At 37.8% G+C, this 14,618-nt stretch overlaps 1 pseudogene; it reads right to left on the minus strand.

Annotated features, from left to right (window-relative positions):
- Window positions 1–582: 582 nt before the first annotated feature.
- Window positions 583–14,380, minus strand: LOC121778929 (annotated as a pseudogene).
- Between the last annotated feature and the right edge of the window lie 238 nt (window positions 14,381–14,618).

Genomic DNA, 14,618 nt, shown 5'->3' on the forward strand with positions numbered 1-14,618 from the left:
AAGGAGTTTTTCACATCCTTCCGGTTCACCAGAAGCTCAGACTTGGAGGACAGGAGTGTGTCCTTTAGGGTGTTTGGCCAGGACCAACTGATGAGCCTCAATGAATTCTCCATCCGGATGGGCCTCTACACAGAAGGTCAGGTGACTAACGAGGACTGGATTGGGCGCGATATCGGTCTCCCTCATAGGAAACCTGATTTCGATCAGCAGGCCATCTGGAAGGCCATATGCAACGTACGTGCCCCTACCTTTACAGCCTCTGAATCCAGAGGTCATCGCATTGCTGATCCTGCCCTCCGCCTTGCCCAGATCTACCTAGCCTGTAATCTCCTCGGACAAGCCAATACGCTGTCAATTATTACCCTGTCCGAACTCTACTTTATGTGGAGTTGAGAGAGCAGAGGAAGGTCCATCTGGGATTCTGGTTGGCCTACTCCATAAATCAAATTGCTACCCGCGTTGCCCGCCATCTAAACGTCTGCCACCTCCTCGGGGCCTATTTGAGGAGGAACTGGATTGTGCAGTGTGCCAGACGTCCCATCCTTTGCCCCAGTCCTGAATTATTTGACCGTGATTTCTTTGTTAGAACTCAGGTACTGCAGAAGACGCAAGGAGGGGATTTTCAATTTTATGCAGCCGGTTGGCGGGAGCAACAGAGAAGCCAACCCAGAAAGAGAACAAGGCCTGAGCAAACCCCAGCGACCCCTGAAGAAGAAGAAGAAGAAGAAGAAGAAGAAGAAGAAGAAGAAGAAGAAGAATGTTCACAATGGGTGCCCACACCGAGGATGGAGCGTGAGGAGGCTGCACGTGCGGACGACGCATGGAAGCTCCAAGTGGAGCAAACATTGACGCAGCTGGTGGATATTTCAAATTCTCAACTGGTCCTGCTGGTCAGGTTGCTGGGAACCACCCACAATCAAAGCCCTGCCAGCCAACCACCACCTCCCTCTACAAGCTCTCCTCCATCTCGGCGCCCTTCATCCTCCAGGCCACCCTCAGCATCCCCCCGTCAACCTCCCATGAAGCATTAAGTACAACCCTCCTTCTCAGCTCATTTCAATATCAAAACAATTTTATTTTTATTTGTTTTTTGGTCTGTATAACTGATATCCTGCTCCACCTCACAGTTAGACCTGTGTTGGGTCTAAGTTTGAGAAGTTATGCGTGTTTGTTTTTGTTATGTTTGTTTGCATGTCTTATCTGTTTTGGTTGTTGCTTTTCTATGTTTATTGGCATGTTTGATTGTTGGCACTGTCTCACACTTAGCCCAGTGTCTGGTCTAAGTGTGAGAAGTTTCCTTGTTTTTTTATTGTGTCGTTGCTTGTGCCTAACCCTTTTTCCACTACATCCAGTCCCTCGAGGACGAGTTCATATGCAGTGGGAGGGGGGAGGGTTTGTTCTAGAAAATAAAAATCATTCATGTCAACTTTTGGCAAAATACAATTATTAGTTAGTAAGTAGGGCAGTATGCATGAAATTGGATAAGTGAAAGACTTGATTACTTTGGGAAGAGTTAGAAAAAGGACTCAGTATGCTTACATGAAGAAACTTGATTGTTAAAACTTGATCAGTTTGAACGATGCAAGTATAATGGAAATGCTCAATTTTAAAATCATTTGTGAAGCCTCTCTATATATGAGTTATAAGCCAAAGTAGAACACTTTCTACTATTTTTACAAAGAAAAAAATATTTTTCACGAGAGGCTGATTTTAATATTTAGATGAAAATTGCACAAGTAGTAAGGACTAAAGGAATGAGGACTTAACCAATTGATCCCTTTCTTCTTTCGTTCCACAAACCAGTCTCGTCAAGCAAGACACCCCTTAGTTAATCACATTGAGCCCAAATACACTTTTACCCATTCCTTTGAAACCAAATCCAACTTCCCTACACCTTTTTACAAACACGTGAGGAAGAGGGGTCAGAGAGATGAGTCAATTTTTTTAAAAAAAGAGGGATACCGATAGAAAGTCAAAATAAAAGGGTAGCCATGTTGATCAAGTCAGAAAGCGAGTTGTTCCAAAAAAAAATCGAGAAAAGTTTGAGAAAAAAAAGAGGGCAGGAAAAAAATTTGTAATCTGACCCAGCCAGTCGAAAGTTAGAGAATAAAGCCAAAAATTAAAGGGCTAGAAGTCGCCACTTGACCAAGTAAGTTATCCAGTGGCAAAATAAATAGTTCAGATCTTTGGTCTCTTGACTCATGTGTTTTCTTTTTTTTACAGTTTATATATTTTAAACTTAGAACTTCTAGGACCCTACCCCAATATACTACTACCCTTAAGCCCCATTACAACCCGAAACAAAGACCTTAAGGAACTATCTTGTGCAGTCCGATTCGAGGTATTAAAATTGTAGCAACACCGAGTGAACAGTCCTAACATCTCTGGTGAGAAATGAGTGACTGAGTGAATCCAACAGTGGTTTTAAATTGAGCAATCTTGACAAACTGACACCTTGATCAAGTGAACGGGAAAGGGAAGAAATATAAGCTGCTGGCAAATGGATTGACCTCGACCTCGGGTATGATTGTTGGAAGTTTATTCGGTCTAATGCATCAATGTGAATATGTGTTTTTGTTTTTAGTCTTGTTTTCCTTTTAGTCTTCTTTTACTTTCTTGAAATGAGTAAACCATGCCTGAAATTTGCCTTATTTTTTTCTTTATACTTGGGGACAAGTATGTTTTAAGTGTGAGCAGTTTGATAAGGCTCATTTCATGCATAGGTTTAGAGGTAAAATGTACGCTATTTGATTAGTTTATTGCGCAAAGCAAGTGTTAAACGTGCAGGAATGCCGCTTGACCAAGGCAACAAGGCCAAACTGATCAAGCGAGTACAATAGGCGAAAAAGGCCAGAAATCAGGGAGTTGATCAAGGGGAGTAATCAAGCAGTCAAGGAGGGGACCACTGGCTTCCAGAAGAAGGACACGTGAGGCTAATGAGCTGGATGGTGCGCATCATTCTGTTATCAAGGACAACGTTCTAGAAGGGGACACGTGCTGATATATGAGACGCAAGGACGGAGCTAAGTCATGAATTTATTACTGAAAAGCGTCGTCATTCTAGAAGAAGAGCACGTAGCAATCAATGAGTCGCTCGCTCTCAGCGTGAGCGAATATTCCCTGCCAAGATCGATATCCAACTGGAGGTCGTTGCCGAGCTTATAAATAGAGGATGTGCCACCACGCAAAAGGATCCGATCTTTTAACTTTCCGTCTTTAGTGTTTTAGTTTAGTTTAGCTCAGTTCTCTAGATAGCTTAGATAGAGAATACTCGATATCGGTCGGCGTTATCTCAAGTTTTCCACCGAGGATCTTCTCGGTTTTACTTGCTTTCGTATTTTCCGAAGTGTTAGTTTAGTCTAATTTCAAGTTGCTTTGTAGTTAAAGTTTCGAGCTTTTTACATTCCGCATATTCGCTCTACTCGTTTGGATACTGAGTATAAAATCGAAGTTGTTCTGTTTTCGTCATCGTGTTTACTATTTTAAGTAGTTAATTTTCATTCCACTCTGAAATTCACTTGACCCAGTAGTTAAAATTCCCTTGAGCAAGTAGTTAGTTACTTTTCTGTCTAAGGTAAAGTCAGTAGTTAAAAACTCCCAAGGTTAAAGCGTGGCAGCAGCCGGACCCTATTCACTATGCACACACTCGATACACTCGCTTCTCTGTGGGATCGACCACGAACTTGCCGCTTTACTGTTAAAGTAGTGCAAAATTGGGAGTTTATAAATTACATTGATGGTGCGCGAGAGCGAGAGTAACTTAATCAAGTGGCAACGAAATTTGCTAATTGATCCATCCGGTTCAGTTATCTCTTCCATATAACTTGAATCAATTATTCGCAAAAAGACCGCACGCCAATAATTATATAAAACAAATGAATGTTAATCTATAATAAGTAAAAGAGAGAGACATATATAACTATATAAGTCTCGAGCAACCCTTTCGGCTGCCACACACCGGTATGGTATACCTTCGTGCATCTTCAAAACTTCCAAAAAAAAAATTTCATCAAGAATAAAATTAATTATGAGATACAATTAATGCAAAATCATCATATCTCATTAAATGCAAAAGTTATCATGGCTAAAAGCATTTATTGTTATTACATTTTAATGGTAGCTAAGGAAAGATGTAATTATTAAATTTTGCCTCAAAGAACCATCCACTATATCTGTTACGTAAAAATCGACAATTTTATTTTAGTTCGTCTTATAAATATAGTTCATGTCTATTGATAATTTATTTATCTCTAATGGGGTGGATAACATTCTCCACCAATGAATATCAATTTTTTTTATCTCTCTTATTTTATCAATTAGACACTAAAATTCGTGCCGTTCCACGTGTCTATTTTTAAAACTTCAGCAATAGTCATCCATTTAACTATTCATGTACCCATACCACTTTTAACAATTTTTTATTTCATTATGTATCTAAGGGACAACACATGTAGTCGTTTATCCGTTAACCATTTTATCAGTCTCACTATTTCATTTCTTCAATTTAAAAATACAATAAATAAAAAACTAGTTCAGTAATAAAACTTCATTAAAAAATCTAAAATTACATTTCAAATTCCTAAAAATTAAAAATTACATCATTAAAATCCTAAAAATTTGAATAATTATAGAGGATTTTGAGATGAATTGAAGGATAAAAAATTGAAAAATATCAAAAAAGAAAATAAATGATAATATTTGGGAGAGTGAGAAAATTATAAAAAAATACTTCCACCATTGCTTAAAAATATGAACTTTTCAAACGGTACGAGTTTCAATGGAAAATTGGTAAAGTAAGAGATGTTGGAGTTTTGCATACTTTAAATCACCTTTCGAGTGATTGGATATTGTAAAAACTCTTATTTTATTTTCTAAGGAATAAAACAAATTATTTTTTCATAATGATGTTATGTTTTTACATTTAATGGTTGTTTTCACATATTTAAATGTATAAGAAACAAAACAAGTCAAAGTCTTTGTTTTAGTAGACCGGTTGTGGGCGTCGTCCACTTTAAGATAACACGGTCAGTTCTAAAAAAGGAAAATAGAATTTCACAACTCAGATAGGCTTTGGCTATCTATAGTGAAATGTTTCAATGTCAGTCCATATATTTCCAAGCCTTAACGAAATAAAATGACATTGGTGTAGTATAGCTGAACGGATCTAACAGCAAGACAAGTCTTTATGCTATCTACCGAAAGACAAATGTCTAGATAAACTACCATTTCTTAATCAATATATTTAGTATTGAGCATACATTATTGATTATACATTAATTTGATTTATCAAATGGTGCGGGTTTATCGTAACCCAAGAATCCTGATATTTTAGGTAGTGGTAATAAATATCTAGCGGTGCTAGGATTGCTATTATGTTGAATCTCACGCCATATGAGTCTGGCTTGATAATGTCCTCAAGAGGAGCTCGAAATAAAGTTTTATTATTCGGAACCTAGCTAGTTTGAATTTAATTATTCCATGAATAATAATTAAGTATTTCTTGATGAATCCACTCTTGGAGTAAATAAGATATTAATTAATTAAGTCCATAGCAGACTTCAATTAATTAATGGAAATTTAAATCTTAAGCGCAGGAAATAATTATTTAAACGACGAACCCCTGATTACTTGTAATTTTGGATTTGGATAGGTAAATCAATATTATTACTGTAGTGGTTGATAATAATATTCTAATTCAAGCTTAGATTACATTGCGGTTCAATTTAATTAGATAAAAACTAATTGGGTATGACCTGCATTCAAACCTTCATAGATATGACTAGACCCAATATGTAACTTAATATAAATAGGAGAATTAAGGAGAGAAAATCCTAACCCTAAGCAGTAGAATTTTCGGCCCCCTCTCTCACTAAGAGGCGTCGATTTTTGCCTCTACCTACTTGGAGTGGGAATTTTGTGTCTTCTTTATTCAAGTCCTATATATTTTGATTAGATCAGCCTACCCTAATATTGAAATATAGTTCGGGAACCAGTCAGAAGATACGTGGTCTAGTATTCAAGATCATCACGTGGAGAAGTAGCAAGCAATCTTCGATTCTTTGAAAATTAAGAAGGTATAAATTCTTCTCCATAGAAAAGCATGTTTTAGGTTTCAATTTAATCCAAAGTATGTTTATTTCAAATTTTGAGCATGATACATATGATAATTACGCGAATATAATTTGTCTAAATAATCTGCTAGATAGATCTAATTCTATGATTTATTTATGCTTCCGTTGCTAACCCCAACAAGAGAGTGAAAGAGAAAAAATGATAAAGTAAGAGAGAGGAAGATAAAAGTTAGTGGAATTAATGTTAGTGGATCCTTGTCGCTTGTTTAATGAACGACGAAGTATCAGCTAAGAACATGGGGAAATCTTGATACAGTGGATGATTGACGCCACAAACGGGATGTATGGACCATTTGATAATCCATGGTATGGAGTATCCTAGTAGTTTTCGACATGAGCACACAAGAAGTTAATGAGTTTGGATCCTTATCGAGTCGACCGAATACGAACCCAATGATTTTGGGTTGAGTTGGGTTAGGTTTGAATTATCATATTAGATATTAAATTATTATTATTTTTAAAAAAAATGTTACTCTCCTTCTGTCCTACAGTATGTGACACATTTATTTTAGGCAAAAGTTTTTAGGTAGTAGTGTTTAGTGGTTAAGTAGAGTGAGAAAAAAGTAAAGAGGAAAACTAGGAGACCAGAGGATAAAGTAAGAGGGGAATAGAGTGTTGCTTTTTTGACAAAAAAGGAAATGCGTCAAGTTAGTTCGGATAACACAAAAAGAAATACGTATATTTTAATTTTATTGTTTCAATTTAAATCATGATACAGTTTTAATTATGTTATAACAAGTTTTTATTGAGTAATATAAAATTTTATCTAGTAATATTAGATTTTAATTATGTAATATTATGTTCAGGTCGTTATGGTATCGTGTCAAGCTAAATTGTATCGTAACGTAGTAACGTTAACGGTAGGGCTTACAATTTTTGACACGACACGAAATGTAACACAAACACGCACAAAGTAAATGGGTGGGACCTAATAAGAATCCGATGATTAAAGGTTAGGTTAGAGTTTAACCTTATTGAGTTGGATTGATAACAACCTAATTGCACGATTTGACAGCTCTAATATGGAGTTAATGATGCCACAAACGGATGCGAAAGTTCGTTTGATAATTCAGATAAAAGTTTCAACGAATTTAAAATTCAAGAGAGATAAAATTTATGTTAATATATTAATTTCAAAGTATATCTTTTTAGTCTAACAATGAGACTTTTATATATGCAAATAAAATCATAAATATAATGAAAACAAAACTTTAAAGAAAATAACATAAAATGAAACTTTGATAGAAAGAAATAATACCAAAGTCAATTAATATGTCCATCTATTTTTTCAATTTAGAAAAACAAATAAATAACAAAACAATTTAAGAAATTTAAGGAACTTAAAAAAAATGAAATGAAAATAAATTGCAACCATGCATATACATATCATCACAAAATTGTGATACAGGCAGAACTAATTTCTAATGCCTAACCATCAAACTAAAAAATAGTAGTACTTCATTATTAGACAGCACATAGTTCATTTTAAGATCATTTTAGTTCATTCTATAATGAAATAAAACAATCAAATAATGAAGTTCGTATAAAATGAAGTAAAATGGTCTAAAATGAAGTATATTATGCTTGTTTTATTTTATCCACTAGATTAGAAAAATAGATGGCTGAGATTTGGTCTCTAGTTCGGTAATTAACATTAGTTCGACATTGAATACAATGTTTATGTACTCCTTCTTTCCTACTAAAAATGAAACGTTTTACTTTTTGGATTGTCCAATTAAAAATAAAACGTTTCCTCAAATAGAAACAACATCATCTCTACTTTCTCATCTCTCTTACTTTATTCTCTCGTTAACTCACAAAACAACATTGATACACATAGCCTTGTGCAATCTACTTTACACGTTCTTTCCACCGAGTCACTAAAATCACTCGCAAAACATACTATATCACTGATAAAAGTAAATCTAGTTGTATGAGCTAGTTGGCAGATAAATAAGTTGGAAAAAGTAAGAGCGAAGAGCAAGTTGGGGTGGAAAGCAGTGAAAAGCAGCAAACCAAATATGACCAAAACCGACAAAGCCGAGAGGAAGAGACGAAGGGCATGAGCGACTCCATCGTTCACCTCTTGCGCGTAGCTTGTGGATGCCGGTTCAAGTACTGTTATCGGGTACGAATACGCCCACCATGCTACGTTGAATTTTCTCATTGCTTTCTTAAATAGACACGGCCTGCCTATTTTTTTTTTTGAATTATTGTTACTAGAGAATGAGAAACATCTTATAAGAGATTAAAAACTACTCAAAAAAGAAAATGAACTATTTTTGTGGAACAGACCAAATTGAAAAAAAAAACTATTTTATGGGACAGATGGAGTATATTATAAAATTTAATTTTGTAAATGCATCTACTTATTTACTGATCAAAATCATTAATAAATTAAATTAGGAGTAAAATAACGATAAATTAGAAGTATTGGCATATTTATAGTGGAATATGGTTTTATTTAGTAAAGAAAGAAAAGACGACTTGTAGCCGAGTAGTAATTTGGTCCTATGATGCCCGACACCTAGAAAGAAAGCCTAACGCGCATGCTAAATTGTTCTTGTACTATTGTGGGGAACAACTTATTAGGTATAGACTAAAGTTTCAATTTGGTCTTTAACATATTGCGTTTTTTTTATTTTGATCTAAAACATTATCTTTTGAATTATTCGGTCCCTCACACTTGAAATCGGATCACATTTGGTCCATTTTGGACGGTTCCGTCAAATTTTTTACAGTTTTAATTACCGGGTCACAAATCCGTCACTAACTGAGAGAAACTGATCCGTCACAAATCCGTCACAAATCCGCCACTAATCCGTCACTAATCTGTCACTAAATTGCGAAACTATCCCTGCGTTGTACAGAATTTACTCAATCTCGCATCGCGCGGCCAGCTCTATGAAGCAGTTGACGCCTTGCTCTATTTATCTAAAGGAGGCGTTTTGCTCAACTACAAAACCATCGCCTCTCTCCTCCGCCGAATCGCCGATGAGAAGTCGCTCAAGGCGGAGAAATTGGTGCACCTCCATTGGAAGCTGACAAGATCGAAGCATCCCGACACTTTCCTCACCAATCATTTGATAGAAAAGTATGCGAAATGCGGCGATCATTCTAGGGCGCGGGAGGTGTTCGACAAAATGCGCGTGAAGAATTTGTATTCTTGGAATAATATGCTCTCTGGTCACGCGAAGCTGGGGATGGCGAAGGCTGCATGGAAGGTGTTTGATAAAATGCCGGAGAGAGATTTCGTCAGTTGGAACACGATGATAATGGCGTATGTGCAGAGCGATAGGTTAGATGAGGTTGTCAGGTGTTATTTGGAGCTGAGAAGGTCGGATTGTGGGTATAATGAGTATAGCTTTGTTGGGGTGTTGACGGTTTGTGTGAAGTTGAAGGCTTTGTGGTTGTTAAAGCAGCTGCATTGCCAAGTTTTTGTACTTGGATTCTTGACAAATGTTGTTCTATCGAGTTCTGTGATGGATGCGTATGCGAAATGTGATGAGATGGGAGATGGGAGAAGGTTGTTCGATGAGATGAAATGGAGGGATGTTCTTGCTTGAATGTGGTGAGATGGGAGAAGGTTGTTCGATGAGGTTGTTCGCGCGGATTAGTGATGGATTTGTGACCCGGTAATTAAAACCGTCAAAATGGACCAAATGTGATTCGATTTCAAATGCGAGGGACTGGATAATTCAAAAGATAATATTTTGGACCAAAATAAAAAAAGCACAATATGTTAAGGACCAAATTGGGACTTTAGTCTTAGGTATATTCCAACATATTGTTTTTATCAAATAAACTTGTCATTTATAACTAAGCATTTGAATTTTGCTTATATTTATCAGTTTTATCCATCTAAATTGTGGGGGGTCAATTTTCCTGCTGACGTGCTTAAAAGGTTGGATTTATCTCTAGAAAAGTCACAAATATAATACTACTACTAGTAAATTTATACACTACTAGAAAATTGACATTAAATGACATTTACTTTATCGCAATTCATAAAATGTGTGAATATAGTCCCTCAGTCAATACACCAACCTTATACCACGTTTATATCAAATCCTAATACCACACTTTAAAATGAATGCAGTAATATGACTAGTTGCTTGACATTTTTATTCAGTGTCATTTATATGCAAACCAAAAATATAAAATTAATATATAAATATAGTGATATACTCCTATATATTAGTAATAAATATAAAAGTTTAAATTTAGCTTTCTAAAAATAATTAGTAATTAAGTTGAATTAATTAAGAAAGTAATCAAAATCACTATTTTTAAATTGATATTTACTCATATAAAATAAACGATGAGATTTTGGCAATACAGCTTGATGATTTGATTTTACTAGAAAATATAGAAATAAACATACAATATATTTTCAATATTTTATCACAGTAGCAGTATTTTAAAGTTAAAAGGATTGGTTATAGCATTAGGAAATAATTGGCGAAAAATCAGCGGTAAAAAGAAAAGAAATAAGCGCCATTAATTAGAATATTAGGGATAAGCGGAAAAAATATTAAAAATCTGCGCCAAACTTGGGTGTGATGAAACCGCACAATCTCCTCCACTCTCTATCACTCTCCCCTACCCAACTCCAATTTTAGCGTTTTTGTGGTTTGTCGAGATTGATTCTTTCATGTGCACCATTTGATTTTGTAATTAGGGTTCTAACTGATTTTATTTTGTATTGCTTCTGTTCAGGATGAATACTTTCAAGTTCGTGAGAGAATGAGTCACAGGCTGATGAGGGACGCAGAAGGTGGTGGGTGGATTTTCCAATTATGTGTGAATCCTGCCTAGGTGACAGTTCATATGTTCGAATGGTATTATGATTATGTGTTGTCAAATTTTCTTTGCTTGTGTATTGTTTTGTGTGTAGAGATTTATTTAATGTGGCCAAAGATCTTATATGTCAAACTTGTCATAAACTGAAAATTATCTGAGTATTATGCCAATACAGCTTATTACCGAGCTCCTATATAAGTAGTACAATAGTATACAATTAGCCTTTCTATGCACATATGTTTAGGCCTATAGTATTTTATTCATTGGTCGGAAAAAAGTTCAAAAGGCTGGATGGTAAATGTTGATCAAGAAAATTAGCTGGCAAAACGAGAAAAAAGTGAAAATCACTTTGGATGATCAGTGGCCATAAATATTTTTCTTTGTCTTAACCTTTTTTTATTTGTATACTGGATGACAGGACCTATAAATTTATAAAAGCTAGACTTTCTAAGAAAAATACTACTAGGATTATCTTAAACTAACATACTTTTTCATTAAATATCAAGCACATATCAAAGCTAGACTTTCTAAGAAAAATACTAGTATCATCTTAAACTAACATACTTTTTCATTAAATATCAAGCACATATACTAAACAAAATATAGTGTATTTATATTTAAAAAACGGTAAAGATTAACATAAATACCAAACCCTTTTTTTGATATGGTTGAATGGAAGATACTACTTCAATTCTATTCATTTAACAGGTACAATGAAATGAAAATACAAAAAAATATCATTCTATTCCAACTCATTCCATGTCATCATACTACTAAAAGGATCTAAGGGCATCCACAGTGGTGCGGACGTCCCGGCAGACATCCCCGCGGACATCCCCAAAACACCTTCTGCCTCATCATAAGGACTTCCCACTGCACTGCCACGTCATAAGGACATCCCCAAGGACATCCCGACGGACTTCCCACAATAATAAAAATTCACAAATTCACCAAATTAAACAATTTACAGAATTAAAATTTCGACACAAATACGGAGAAATTACAACCACTTTATTTTAAAAAACATATATAGTAAAAAAAAAACATACATAATTATTGAAAAAAATTATATAGTTAAAAAAAACCGCCATCTCACTCCTCGGATTCCCCGTCGCCAGTACCCTCGTCGTCCCCGCCGGTAGTCCCCTCGTCGCCACTCTCCGCCATGTCTCCCAACCCCAAATTGTGCCGCATACTGTTGATGATATCCTTCAGCGACGACCTGAAATGGCGATCGGTCGATGTCCGCCATTCAACCATTGCACGTAACAGGGTTTCATGTTGCGCGACGCGGGCGAGGGAGGGGAGCTCGGGATCATTTTGGGTAGGAGCTGCCGATTGGGCCTCGGTGGACCCAATCGCCACATTGGGATAATTTTGCCAACGGGAAAGATCGGTCCCTGTGACTCGCTCGTGGCGAGGGAATCACTATCGTGGTGCTCCATTTATCTTCGAAAGAAAAATATTTAGAGAGAGATACTCGTTAATACAAGTGGGACGAATGAAATGAAATTCAACGAGTCGTATTTATAGAATTTTCGAAAAAAAAAATAAAATAATCGGGACGTCCGCGAGGACGTCCGTGGGATCAACGCAATGGCGGACGTCCACAAGGACGTCGCCACGAACGTCCCGTGAACGCCGCGGAACTCCGGTGTCTGCAGCGGACGTCCGTATCCGCGTCACCTTTCCACAATGGCGGACGTCCCACGCGGACGGTGTTAGGATCGTCGACTGCAACATTAGTTTGATATTGTCCGCTTTGGGTCAAGCCCGCACGGATTTGTTTTTTGGGTCACTCCTAAAAGGCCTCAAACTAATTGGGGTTGGACAGGAATTATATACACCTTCCAACTTCCTTCACTCATACGATGTAGGATAGGTTTGTAGCCCAACAAACCTCCCCTCAAACCGAGACCACATCGGGAACGCAGTCGACACAAATATGGGTCGTTCCAACCCTGGCCCCTGAGTCATCTTGGGCCGACTCTAACCCGAGTCCTTCAGGGCCCGACTCTAACCGGGACTCATTCAGGCACAACCCATAGCCACCTGGGCTTGCGGTTGAACAGGAATTATATACACCTTACAACTTCCTTCACTCATCCGATGTAGGATAGGTTTGTAACCCAATAAACCTCCCCTCAAACCGAGACCACATCGGGAACGCAGTCGACACAAATATGGGTCGTTCCAACCCTGGCCCCTGAGTCATCTTGGGCCCGACTCTAACCCGAGTCCTTCAGGGCCTGACCCTAACCGGGGCTCATCCAAGCACAACCCATAGCCACCTGGGCTCTGATACCACTTGTTAGGATCGTCGACTGCAACATTAGTTTGATATTGTCCGCTTTGGGTCAAGCCCACACGGATTTATTTTTGGTCACTCCCAAATGGCCTCAAACTAATTGGGATTGGACAGGAATTATATACACCTTCCAACTTCCCTCACTCATCCGATGTGGGATAGGTTTGTAACCCAACAGATGGCGTGTCAGACGTCTGCCGGGACGGGCGCCATTGCAGATGCTCTAATTAACTAGCGGAGATCATAATTAAGTACTGCTCCATCCATTTAGAGTCCTGGTTCGCTATTCCGGCGGATAGGATAACCTTATATCAATTTCTATAATTAAGAATTCCAGTTCACTTTTATTATACTCTCCCAGTCTTATAAAAAACATAATAACGAACAAGAAAATATAGCACAGTGACATAAACAGAAAAAGCGAGAGGAAAAACATCATCTTCGAACCGCTATCGAAGCTTCCAGAAATAGAATACCACACCAGGCTAGCAGCGCTGGGCGCCGCAAAGAAAAGGAAGAGAACCACCGGCAGCACCTCCCCTCCGGAGAACCGCTGATACAGCGTCACAAACAGCACAAGATAATGCACCATCCCCAGCGAGAACAAAAACACGGACACCTCCTGCCACCCCATTTTCGAAGCCGCCCTCACCCCCACCAAGTTTCCCACCATGGAGAGCTGGCTGCTCGGGTTCGCCACCGCCGTCAGCACCTTCCTACGCTTCGTGAACCACTGCCCGTAGATCTTGACGTCGAGGAGGACGACCACGGGGACAGCCAGCACCACGAAGGAGGCGTGGGTGGTGCTGACTCGAGGAACAGGAGCCATGAGATTCACGTGGCGAAGAGGTAGTTCACTCCGACGTGGTGGGAGAATTCGGCTTTGATCATGTGGAAGAGGAAGATGCATCGTAGGAGGTAGAGGAGGGAGATGAGGAGGAGGATTGAGAGGGAGAAGGACCATAGGATGGTGAGGAGAGGGAATGGGATTTTTGCATCTTTGAGTAGGATTTTCCATAGTAAAGCTTGCCATCCGAGGGAGAGGGCGATTCGGAAGTAACCGGCGTGGGTTCTTGTTAGCACGGTTAGGGCTATATCCTTGCATGATTTTTCACTACTTTGAATCTCCATAGCTTTCCTTTTTTTGTGTGGGTTTGTGTTTTGAAGAGAGGATGGCCTAACTTTGACTATTAATATAGGGCTAGTTGAGTGAAGTAGTACATACTCCCTCCGTATTTAAAAAATAGAAACATTTGAAACATGACGGATTTTAATGCACAATTGGTAAAGTAAGTGAGAAGAATTGGTAAAGTAAGAGAGAGGAAGAGAAAAATGAGTAAAGTAAGAGAGAGGAAGAGAAAAAGTAGTGAAAATAG

Source organism: Salvia splendens, chromosome 19 (assembly GCF_004379255.2).
Source record: "Salvia splendens isolate huo1 chromosome 19, SspV2, whole genome shotgun sequence".
NCBI lineage: Eukaryota > Viridiplantae > Streptophyta > Magnoliopsida > Lamiales > Lamiaceae > Salvia > Salvia splendens.